General features: G+C 34.7%; 1 protein-coding gene across 4 annotated transcripts in view; it reads right to left on the bottom strand.

The window, feature by feature from the left end:
• Window positions 1-12,950, bottom strand: part of LOC118189638 (potassium channel subfamily T member 1-like) — a 567,007-nt gene that overhangs the window by 235,865 nt on the left and 318,192 nt on the right. The gene's annotated exons all lie outside the window — the stretch shown is intronic.

Below are 12,950 nucleotides of genomic sequence, written 5' to 3' on the forward strand. Positions count from 1 at the left end.
CAAGTGATCAGCTTTAAGTGCTTGCTTATGTTTTTTATAAATTACGTGCACGTTCTAAGGTGATAAAAGTAACTATGGAATTAAGGTAGGTAAGGTTTTCTTTGTAATTATGTATCAGCATTATGTACTCAAGTGTTTGGAATCCTAATCAGTTTTACTGAGTTTGGTGCTGTACTTTTCTATTTATGTTCACTTTAACGTACTCAAGTCTGTATTTATTACTTCTTTGCATGTACTATGAAGCTAAGTTCGCAGTTAACTAAGATTTAGACTACATAGCATTACTTAATGATCAGTTTTATGTATTATGTTCATCCGTTTTAATTTTCATGTATTACGAATGCATTTTTAAGTGTTATGTATACAGGGATTAAGGATCAGCTTTCTGTATTTCTGTACTCAGTATCATGTTAGTTTTTTACTTTAATATTCAGTTTTGTACTTATGCATGTGTTATCCTGTCTGCAAGTACTACGAAAGAAATGTAGATGCATGGTTCAATTTGTAAAACAACTCCAGTTTAAGTTTGCGCAAAGAACTAAATTATGCAGGAATTTGTTATCTTAGTGATAACAGGTACACAATCTTTTAAATGTTTTTACAGAAGAGTCAGGCACATGGAAAGTAATCTGCGTTAAATTACGTTTGGGCGCTAGGATTTTGCTTTAATCATTTTTTATCTCTTTTTTTTTTTTCCAAGTTTACTATGTGCAATAATTTAATAGATTACATCTTTCCTCCATGTAGGCCCAACGGCTTTACAAAAGCCCCATAAATATATGACATTTGTGTCAAGATTAGCATCCTCATGTAGACATTTAGCAAGTCCAGAAAATCCACGGCAGTTAATTTTTCAGGCAGAGTCCTCCTTTCTTTACTTTATCTAACAAAAGTTTCTGTCTATTCTAACAGCGATTCTTAACAGCCTTTTGATTGCTTCTTTTTTAATTTTAAGTAGTTTCTAACAGAATACTCTTTCCGCGAACAACAATATCCAAGCTTACATGTAGACTTTACTTAGCCGTCTATTCAGCTGCGTTCTCGGAGCAGTGTGGAGCAGAGAGTAGATGGTTTCTGCCAGGAAGATAACACACTGTGAAGCTAAGGCCAGGTCAGTTGTCTTCCTTGGTGGCGCTCACTCACTCACCTCACACCGGTGACAGATCCTCTGTCAAAGACGTGGAGAGGTGTGCGGTCATCCAACATATGAGACCATCAAACCACCACCGCTATAATTGTTGATTTCGCGGACACTGGAAGGTAAGTCCCTGGCTCTCTCTCCATATGAAAGTACGGCGAGAATCGGTGTTTAGGCTAAAACGGGGCTCGTCGGTGAACAGAATGGTCGCCCATTACTCCGTACTCCAATCACTATGCTGCCTGCACCATGCTAATCGGACTCTTCTGACAGTAGACGTGAGCGGGACGCAAAACGCCGGCCTTACGGCAAACAACCCTCTCTTATTAAGTCTTTTGGAAACCCTTGTTACACGGGTTCCTGTGGCTGCATACAGATCTCGAGAGAGCTGTGAAGCTGTAGCCCCTCTGTTTACGCCTCGCTAAAATAGACAAATAGCGATCTTCTCTGACCGTCGTGGCTCTTGGACGACCTTGCCCAGGCTTTCTCTCTATGGATCCAGTATCCTGGAACTGTTTCCATAGGTTACACGAGACGCTGGGCGTTAAATTAAACTCTCTGCATACTGGATTTGCGATTGGCCTACCTCTAGCCTCCACTCAATTCGCCACTTAATTCCATTATCTAAACGTTGGTGGTTACTCATTTTTACTGTTCCAATGTGAATTTAACCGATTGCTGCAAGATAACACCAATAAATTCACCGAGGTGTGTCGTCTTATGTCTTATGTCTTAACTTCGGGTAGGAGGCAATCGGCCTATTGCAACCTTTACCAATATATTATTCTTGACTTTTCTAAATCTTGAGGATCAAAGGAGTTGAATTCACTAGAATGGAAAGTACTTGTACACATACTGTGCTAGAATTCAGATATTTTTAATGGAGGCTCCAGTGCCGCCATCTGTTGAGAGATAAGTAAACTTAGAAAAGACGAAGGTGCTCATGTGGCTCCATCTATTTTTGAAAATGAAAACCTTCTTAGTATGCTGGTGCTCCGGTGGAGTCACCTCTTGTAGGTGAGGCATTTTTTAAAACATTTTCATACTATTCTTTAGATAAGTAATTATTGGCAAATGATTATATGATGGAATAGCATAGTTTATCACAGTAGAAAACGGTTCACAAGAATAAAACTATATACACACCAAAGTCCATACCTGCTTTGGCAGGGACAATAGAGTTTTGTTAAAGTAATGCGGTAAGATGAAAAGTAATAATGATAATAATAAAATAAAACTTGGATAAAATAAGTAAAGAACGAAAATATATCTACAGTTACCACGACTATTGTGGTGAATAGTACGGAATCTTTTGTGGCGTTGTTCTATTGTGTAATCATAATTTCCGAGTTTTTTAATAATATTTTCAGGATGATTGTCACCCTTCGTAAAGAAGTTATGAGATAATTTTAAAATTTCTGCATCTGTTGGCTTGATTTTTAAGTCGTGTAAGGTGCTATTCCACACAAACCAGGGTGCATTTGTAATTATTCGAATTGTCTTGTTTTGAATCTTTTGAATTTTTGTCTGGTGAGTTCTTGCAGTAGCAGCCCAAGCTGGAGATGCATAAAGAAGAATGGGACGTATTTCCTGAAGATAAATTACTCTTTTCGTTGCTAGACTAAGTTTAGAATTTTTTCCAATGAGCGCATAAATACTTCCTATTGCTTGATTAGCTTTTTTGCATGTATTTTCAACGTGATCTTTGAATGTGAGTTTTTGGTCGAGATAAACTCCTAAATACTTGATGCATTTTTCATTGGGAATATGGATGCTATTGATGATAATACTTTCGAGATGTCTTCTAGGGTTCTTTTGAAAATAAACTGTAGTTGATTTGCTTTCGTTAATTTTAATTTTCTGTTCACTGAACCACGTGAAATATAATCTATTGCAATTTTTAAGTTTTTAACAGCTCTTTGAGAGTTGATGGATTTGCTGAGAATGGCAGTGTCGTCTGCATAGCAGGTGATAATGGCATCTTTGTGGCTAGAAAGACCGTTTATATACATATTAAAGAGAAAAGGCGAAAGATTCGAACCCTGCAATCATATAATTGATATTTGAGAGTTCGTTCTTAATACGAACTTGGAAAGTTCTGTTTGCCAAAAAACTAGAAATTAGAAGGTGGTGGTCCAGGTGGGAAACTGTTGCCGATAAGTTTGATAAGGAGGCCTGACAATTCGTCTTACCCTCTTACCCTCCACGCGCTTATAAAGCCTGTTTTTTTTCTGGCTCCGCCTACACACACGTGTTACGTTTATGTATTTGCCGTACAAGATTTGCATTTTTATCTAGAAGCAGTGGTTTTTTCCTTCAGTTCAGTTCTTTTCATGCAATTCGATAAAATAGGAAAATTCTCTTAATTTATTTCGCCAGTGCATAAACAGGATTATTCTGGAACCCTCTGGAACCTGCTGCCTAGTGCGACTAAGCGGTAGACAGGTTGTGCTGGTAGTGTACAGAGTTAAAGAAATCACGTCTGTTAACCACCTTTTTTTGAACATTTACAATTGTACTCTTTTATAATTTTATTCACGTGTCATGTTCATATGAAACACTAACTTTTGTAAAATAATCGTTAAGGAACACATGGAAATCTTCACAGCATAGCAGAACATTTTTTATGATTCTCTGCGATTGTTATGGTAACCAGAATATTAAGGACAATAAACTTCGTGTTAGATGACAACCATTTCATTACTGCATGCTCACTGGAAAAGTTTTGCTGCTTGCCACTTGGTCAAAGATTCACTTGGCCAAAAGAAAACAAAATTACATCGTAATTTGTCTGTTTTTCTAAAGATTTGAATTTATTTAACATGTAATGGACAACAGTAATAACTTCAATTTACGTGTTATTGGACATTCCATTTTCGGGTTGTTTGTTTTTAGTCTTGCTAATGCAAATGATTTTGATGTAAATAAAGAAAAACAGTTTAATTGATGCGTTAGTATTAGCTAGTAACGCAATGTGTTTTGAGTTACTTTTCCCATCAGGCATTGTATAATGAAGTACATACAGTAATAATCAATATTTCGTTTCATGTTAATTTTACCTTCCCTAAAATTTATTTAACTAAAAAAACAATTCACTAATTATGCTCTGTCGATTAAAAATAAATTAAATATGAGGCAATTCTTATATATTACATCAAAATGCTGATTTTAGAATATATCTGTGGCAAAAGTTATTTGGTATTCAGAACAACTTCTGCTTAAATGAAGGCACATATTTCAAACCCGCTATATGGAAAACAGAATATTCTTTACTGTGATCACAGCTTCTATAGGTATAATAAACATCAAGAAACGAAAGCTCTTAAAATTAAAGACTTTTGTTTTGGAACTCATTTGTTGTTTGAAACGTACAATTAAAGGCATAATTTTCAGATACCAAAAATGAAAGGACTTTAATCTAGTTTGAAGTGCTTGCTAACCTGAGAATAGTTAAGTGTTAAAATGTGTACAAATAAGCAAAGCATGTATAAAGAATTAAACTACGAGGGCTATCCAGAAAGTAGATTACGTTTTGGAATAAAAAAATAAACAAAGTATAGGAAACAAATTTTATTATATACAGATGAAAGCCACACTCAAATACTACTTTTCTACATAGTCACCATACAAATTAAGGCATTTATCGTAGCGATGTACGAGCTTGGAAATTCCTTCGTCGAAAAATTCGGCCGCCTGCGCCTTCAACCACTTCGTTACCTCTTCTTGCAGCTGTGCGTCGTCATCAAAACGCTGCATAGCCATCAAAACGCTGCTGCTTTTCGCTGATGATTTCGTGCAACAAACTTCGCGAAATTTGTGGAAAACTCAAAGAAAGTTCCGTTATTGTGAAATTTCGATTTTCACGGACTTTAGCATCGACTTTTTCGAGAAGTTCGGCGGTCACTATGCTGGGTCTCCCACTTCGATCTTCGTCGTGAACATTGGTTCGGCCATTTTGAAATCTTATGACCCACTGACGCACTCCACCTTCAGTGATAATGTTGTCCCCATACACTTCACGAAGCTGCCGATAGATTTCTATCGGTTTACAGTTTTTTGCAGTCAGAAACCTTATTACTGAGCGCACCTCGCAGCTCGCGGGATTTTCAATTAACGCAGACATTTCAAACCGTCACAGTATCTGAACGGAGCACAGCACGAACCTCTCACTAGCACGGCTAGATGCAGACTGAGCTGCGCAACGCTCTGACCCCAAGATGGCCGCGCTAGCCCCGCCCCTAGCGGACACAGACGGAAACGTAATCTACTTCCTGGATGGCCCTCGTATATTCTAAATTTACATTTATTTCTTTGTGTGTTTATTTTTTTTACATACAGAAAAAGCTACATAGAAGAGATTTAAAATAAACTTAATTTCATTAATAAAGATAATTCTGTTTCTCAGATGAACGAATATCTAGATGTAGATATTTGATACTTGTTTGGAATATATATATATATATATATATGTGTGTGTATAACGCGTAAATAATTCAATTTAAGAAGGAAAAATTAAGAATTAGGCGGGATTCAAAATTACGCGCTGCAAGCCGCATTAATTCAGGATAATAACTATCAAAAAAGTCAAAGCACATTCAAATATCATATTGAATCTGGCAAAGTAAAATAATGAAGTGGCACTAAAATACGAAAATTGTTAAAAATACAGAAAACCACTTTATCAAATAACAAAAGCGAAAAAGATTTTTTAAACCCAGTGTGAAATTTTTATAATTTAAAAGACAAAAACCGTATGATAACAGTACCAAAATTACCAGACAATCCAGAGCAGTGTATAAGAAATTTTATGTTAATTACCCCGTTATTTAAAATTTTAGCTTTTACTATAACTCCTGCTTTCCGTGTTTCTTACCAGACTGCAAATGAGTAGTCAGTATTTAAACTGAGGTTTTTGGAATTTAAGACACAGCGTGTATTTGGCATCGCCTGCTCTCTACGGTTGTTGGTTTTCTGCCAGCTCTGACAGGTATAATTATTCGGCCTTGCGTCTCATCGACGCCGACATTTAAATTGTGTCCCTCAATTAAAGTATTGATCCAGCAAGTTAAGTAGTATTGGTAAATATTTAGCACTAGTAAGTAGTACTAGTGAATATTTAGTACTAGGAAGTATTCGGCAAGTAAGTAATATTTGTAAGTAACAAGTAGTTTTAGTAATATTTCATTGACTACTATGGCAACGTATAATTTAAGTTTGGCTGTTCTATTTATTCCTATGTCCACAAGTTGCGGCTTATATTGTAGCACAAGTGATAGTGCTTTTGTGTTCTAAATTCTGTATAATTAAAAAGGCTGTTTTTAATATTCTCTCTTCACTTCTGCTAGGACTAACTGGCATTAAAAGATCAAGTACAACCCTACACGTGTGGAAACCAATTCGCATAAAATTTACTTCAAATACATAAAAGATGTGAAAATACAAAGGCAAATAGATTTTATACCTCACGGCACATCTTCATTAGGTTGTAGGTGAACCGAGAGATGCAAAAGAATATCTATATAATCATATCAAGTCTGTATGCGTAATGCAGTGCATCACCATCTTTCAAACCATAAAAGTATTAAACTGCATTATTATTCTTTTGGTCTGTCTCAAAATTGATGTCTGTGTTTTTGTTCTTATTTGATTTATTACTTTTCCACAGTTTCCGTTTCATTTTTATATTAACTTAATCTTAATTCAGAATATAGCTTTTAACCCGATCAAGGTGGTGTATTTAATTATGGCAAAGTACACTAGGGCTATCTGCCTAAGGGAAGGGATGCCTTCGTGAAGGACTTTCTAAGGGAAACTGGCTCGTATACACGTTACACATGGGGAAAACCACGAAAATACCCATGCAGCCAGCGCGTTCGCGGGATTCGAACCTCGGACCGAACTACCAGTGTTCAGCGACTTTACCGCTCGGCCGCTGGTGGGCCTTAACCCGATCAAGACAACGTTTCATTTTTCGTTAGCACTTATAGTACATAAACAAAGAATATGTAGTGTATATATACATATATGCGTGTGTAATAAAAACAACTTAGAAGTGAATGACCAGCAGAAATTTTGATGGCGTAGAATTGTTGATCCATAATGAATAGGAAATTGGATGCGAAGGCAGATTAAATCTTCATTTTTTTATTTCAGCGAACATGTTGCGGCCACATTAAAGTCTGCACATTAATTGTGTCTATTCCAAGAAATTTATATTTTCTAATAACTTTGCTGCATGAAGGAAGCAGCAGACAGACAGCAGTCCAGCTAGGCCAAAGCGTTGAAAGCAAATGTGTTACGCACAGGGTGAAATCTTAATTCAGACTTAGTTAGTTTTGGTTCTCAATGCATTTTGATTGAATAGTTAATATTGTTGTAAAATTGCTATTGGCTGCTTGAGTTTTAGTTCCATTTACATCACCAGAGTTATGTAAGAGTCATATGACATGGATTAATCTAGAAATGACGCAGTGCAGAGAGAGGTTACTATTTTTAGAATTGAGAAGGGAAATTTGCATTGCTAATTTAATCTTTTACATATTCTTTAATTTTCTTACAAGATGTAAAATATAAAAAATACGATGACTTTGCTCTGCGCGAACCGGCAACCTCTAATTAACTTTCCGCAATTTTAGGATCTTCCCCCTAAACCAGTCCTTTCGAGAAACTTCGATTATTATACAACAACCCCAAATTAACCAATCACAGCTTAGAGTACTCTCTCCATGTACTTTGTATAAATACCGCTCGGAAATAAACTGCGTCACTCTTTCGTTCATTAGCTATACACAGCATTTTCTTGCAGTCGCAGTCACTTTTATTGATATCCAAAAACATAAGCATTCGCACAACACCACTAATCACTTGAAAAACAGCCTGTACACATACATCGGAGAGAAGCTTCGCCGCTGTCGACTTTTAATTAAATCGTAATATTTCCGGGAACATATAAGAGAAATTGGTTTGCATTCGTCGCGGCTGAGAGTGAAGACTTACAGATGAAGGTAATAAAACATGAACTTGAAGAATTTCCAGTCTTTATTTTTACTCATATAAAATCATCTCCATAGTTGTTTATCCAATCAATAATGAAATTCAATAAATTGCTATTTACATTGATTCGTAAATTTAAGACGCAGGCACTTTCGACGGGGAAGGCAAAGCGAAGAGATGTTAGCAATGTGAAAGCCAGGAAAAGAGTGACGCAGTTTATTTCCTAGCGGTATTTATACGAAGTACATGGAGAGAGTACTCTAAGCTATGATTGGTTAATTTGAGGTTGTTATATAATCATCGAAGATTCTCGAAAGTACTCGAAAGAAAAGGGGCAAGATCCTAAAATTGCGGAAAGTTAATTAGAGGTTCCCTGTTCGCGCAGAGCAAAGCCATCGTGTTTCTTATATCTTACACACACACATGTATATATATGTCATATTAAAAGCACAAAGGAAATGGAAAAGACAGAACACTGTAGATGCGTAGTTATCCTATATTGAAGAGGAAGTAATCTGATTGCGTCGTAAGCTAATGTGTTGACTTCGTAAATAAAACTTGGCAGTAGAAGCGATTTTAATTCCATTTTTATTTCCAATTGATATTTGTGGCCACAATCACTTGGCACTCTAGTCGTGCCTTTCCACAGAAGATTTACATTTTTGATATTGTTGAGATAGAAAGCAAGCCAGCGAAATTACATCTTAGCAGAGTAGAGGGCAAAAGCTGAAGTGCGTAGTTATGCAAGATGGAGGCACGCGAAGAGAAAAGTTTCGGTTTGCAATTTGGTGATTGGTCGAGAGGGATCTGCATTATGGGTTAAGTAAGATCGCATGATTAATTTGAATGACGCAATGCAGATAAGTTATTACGATTTTAGAATAGAGAGGAAGAATTAATGTTTATAGTTATATTATAATTCTGATTCATATATTTTTATCTTACATATTCCCCCCTTCAAAAAGAAAAAGGCGTAGCGACAGAGAAGCCTTTTTAAAGACAAAGAGTTAAAGCACTAGCAAATTTAAAAAAGAAATATAAATAAATAATAAAATTTTGATGCTGTAAAGTATTATTTATAAATATCAATTTTTTTTAAAATAAATTCTTAATTTTTAGAGTCCTATTGAATTTTTCAACATTTCAGTCCAAAAGTCTTTTTGTTTGAGAGTTCACATAATCATAATTCTTCAGGGAAGGTTCTTGTTATCGCAGAATATCACAAAATAAACTTTTACTTAATGATTACTTATAAATATTTATGATATTAATTTTCATACTGATAAATTATAATTTAACAGCATATAATAATAGGAGTAAGCTTCAGAAAATATGGTTTCACCGTTATTATCTTTCATTTGCAATTCCTGATTTTACCAAACTGGAAGCCTTGCAATACTTCTAAACAAACATATCCATCAATAGGGCTGTCCTCTTGAGCTAACCAGTGTGTTCTATGCACTGGTGGCCCAGGGTGCCTAGGCAGTTACTTGAAAAGGCCTCCGTTCCTTGCATAAGGTAACTGGCCTTTGCGAACTGCACTAATACATTCCATAATAAAAAATATAATAATATAAAAAATTTACATGCATTCATAAAATGAGAGCCTCCAACATTATCTTGCATGAAGAGTCCAGAATTGTTATTATTTTTAGAAGGAAGACGAAATTTAAAGGGCTATTATTAATTTATTATTTGAAAGAAATATATGTTATATTTTACATATGTATAATTATATATATATAATTATATATATATATAATTCAGCAAACGCTACGTTTCTTTTTAAGTATTCTTAACAAACACTTAAGAAAAAAGTTATTTTTTAGATTTACTAGAGCAAAATTGTAAATTGTCGTGTACTTTGTAAACGAAGATGCTAAATAATAATAATTTATTTATTAAGTTCATAAAATACATTTATCCATTAAAAGAAGCATTATAAAAACATTGCATAATTTTATTTAAATCACTTATCTTAAAGCTTTGAAATACAATCACATCATTCGCACATAGATATTTAAAAAAGAAGAAGAATATTTTACACGGTTGCAAAACTGTTATAAATTAACATATATCGGATTGGATTGGATTGGATTATTGTAATTTGGCTATCTGCGCCAGACAAATGGTAACAATGCTATTAGTCATTTGTAAAACTTCCAGCTTAGGTAAAAAGAGACAGATTACAATCTATGATAAAAGCTGATATCTTTAAAAAAACAGGTTAAAGTCTATTATAAAAGCCAATATCTTTTAAAAACAGAAACAAATTACGATGATGTGTTTTTCCAATTAAATTTCCCATGTCCAGTTTTGAACAATTGAAATGTTTTTGGCGAAAATAATTAAAACTCTGGCATTCCACCAAGATGTGATGGACTGTCAGATCTGCATTGCAGTTTGGGCAGCTGGGATTCTCTTCTCCCTTCAGAAGATACTCATGGGTCAGGCGACAATGGCCAATTCTCAGTCGAGTCAAGAGGACATCCTCCCTTCTAATTAGCCATACATGGCCAGTATCCAATGGTGGGTTTTACATTTCTCAGCTTGTTATATACTTTGTCATCCCATTGCTTCTGCCATTTGCTGAGAATTTTGCTTTTGACAAACCCTTTGATGTCTGCTAGTGGAATCTGAAGATTGTATATTGTAGTTGCAGTTTTAGCTGCAATATCTGCCAATTCATTCCCCTTAATGGCAACGTGTCCAGGGATCCACGAATAAAGAATCTGGTATCCCCGAATTTTTAAAGAATGATTCAACTTCAGGATTCTGGTTCCAACTGGGTGAATACATTGAGCTTGATTTTCCAATGACATTAAGGCACTCGTGGAATCTGTGTAGATAATAAACTTTATGTACTTTTGTTTTGAAAGGTAAGTCAAAGCCAGATGAATTGCAGTAAGCTCAGAAGTAAGCACACAGCAAACTGTATGTAATCGAACCCCTACTATTGTTTTCTCTGTGACGAAAGCGGCACCAACATGATCCTGGGATTTTGATCCGTCTGTATATAGAGGGATATATTTCCTATATTTGTTTCTATGTTCAAAAAAAAATCTGCTTGTAGATGATTTCGTTAGTTTTCGATTTACTCCAGTGTCGAAAAGTATCCAGAGAATGGATTCTCCAATCCTCCCGGAGAGGAATTCCAAAAAAAAAAAAAAAAAAAAAAAAAATCCTCCACCTGTATATCTATATTAGACAAATTATACTCCTCCACCAAAGCACTCATCTGCAAGCCGAAAGATGGGACACATGATGGTCGTGCCTGATACAAACGGGAGTATTGGTCATTAAGCAATTTTGATCGCGTAGAATTTTCGGTTTGTGATAAGACTTTGAAATAATGCTTAAAACAAAGGTTTTCACGTCTTAACCGCAGGGAGGTCTCGTTACTTTCCACATATAAGCTTTCCACTGGAGAAGTTCTAAAGGCACCAGTGCATATCCGAAGTGCTTGGTGATGTATCGGATCAAGTTTGGCTAATACTGAAGGCCTTAACATATATCCAAGCGATAGTTAGTTTTGTAACAAAAGGACTCTAGTTGCTTTTCATTGCTGCAAAAGAGTTGTATAACTAGAGTTCTTTACAATTCTTGTAATAGAGTGGGAGCAGCTAGTACGTCATTTCTTTGATAATATCCAAAGAAGAGAATATGAGCGGCTGTACGTTTCCGTCACTTCCAATAGTTCATAACATGTTTAAATGTTGTTCTGAATGTGCGTTAACATTTCTTAGCAGGAAACGTACGAGAATTCTCGTATTTAAAAATTATTTATTTTATAAGCATGCCAAACCTACGTCTTTTAGAGATATACCCTGTTTATAAACATTAACAGCGTTCAGAAGTCAAACAACAAAAATCAGCGTTAATTCACAAAATTGACTTCTGAATCATGTTTTTTCGGCATGTTACTGTGTCTTAATTATTAGCAGCGTTGTTTGAAATTACAGGGGATTCTTAATTAACTTCGCTAGATTAATCTTCGGTGCTCCAGTCCACCTGAGGAAGATCTGTGAACATAATATACTCTTTTGTGTTGCATAAAGCTTTGTCGTGCTGATTTAAATAACGTCTAAATATTCTAATATAATGAAAATAGGACTGTACGACATATGCGAATATTTATATTTTGGGATAAATTGTAAAACTTTTGCCATAAAGAGCCGTTGTAAAGCAAATTAATTGTAAAATACAGTTAAGAAATTCAAAGTGATAATTGCGTCGTGTTTCCCTTTATCGTTTTATTGTTCGTCTTCAATATAAGAAAAATTATTCATTTTTAAATATGACAATGCACATTCGTAGTTTTAAATTTGTTGTACACGTTGTTTAAGATGTATCACAAAAATAAATGTGAATGTTTTGTATTTGTAGTTTATTTTGTGTAATGTGAATGTATTTGACTTGCTCTTACTAGAAATTAAATTTACTAAATTATAAAAGAAGGCTTAACAATAGCACCGTACTACAGAAGCTGAAGTCAAATTCTAAGTCCATACTTTAATATCAAGTCGTTCAGATATCCAAGGTAGCATCAGTTTGCAATTTCTCAGATGAAGACGATTTAAATATTAGGATACACGATCTTACTGAATTATATTAAAGATAAATATTTTATTTCCAGAACATTATAACTCATATTCTGGCTAAACTAAATAGAAACAATACATGAGATTGAAATACAGATAATATGAAATATAATTTGCTGAATAAATGATTTAATATTACTTCATAAATCATACTTTAGTTTTATTAGGTAAAATTAGTTTTATATATTTTTAACATAGCTTAACGCAAATTTTATTAG

This window comes from Stegodyphus dumicola, chromosome 7 (genome assembly GCF_044657685.1).
Source record: "Stegodyphus dumicola isolate Sdum_Otavi_A_Nest chromosome 7, ASM4465768v1".
Lineage (NCBI taxonomy): Eukaryota > Metazoa > Arthropoda > Arachnida > Araneae > Eresidae > Stegodyphus > Stegodyphus dumicola.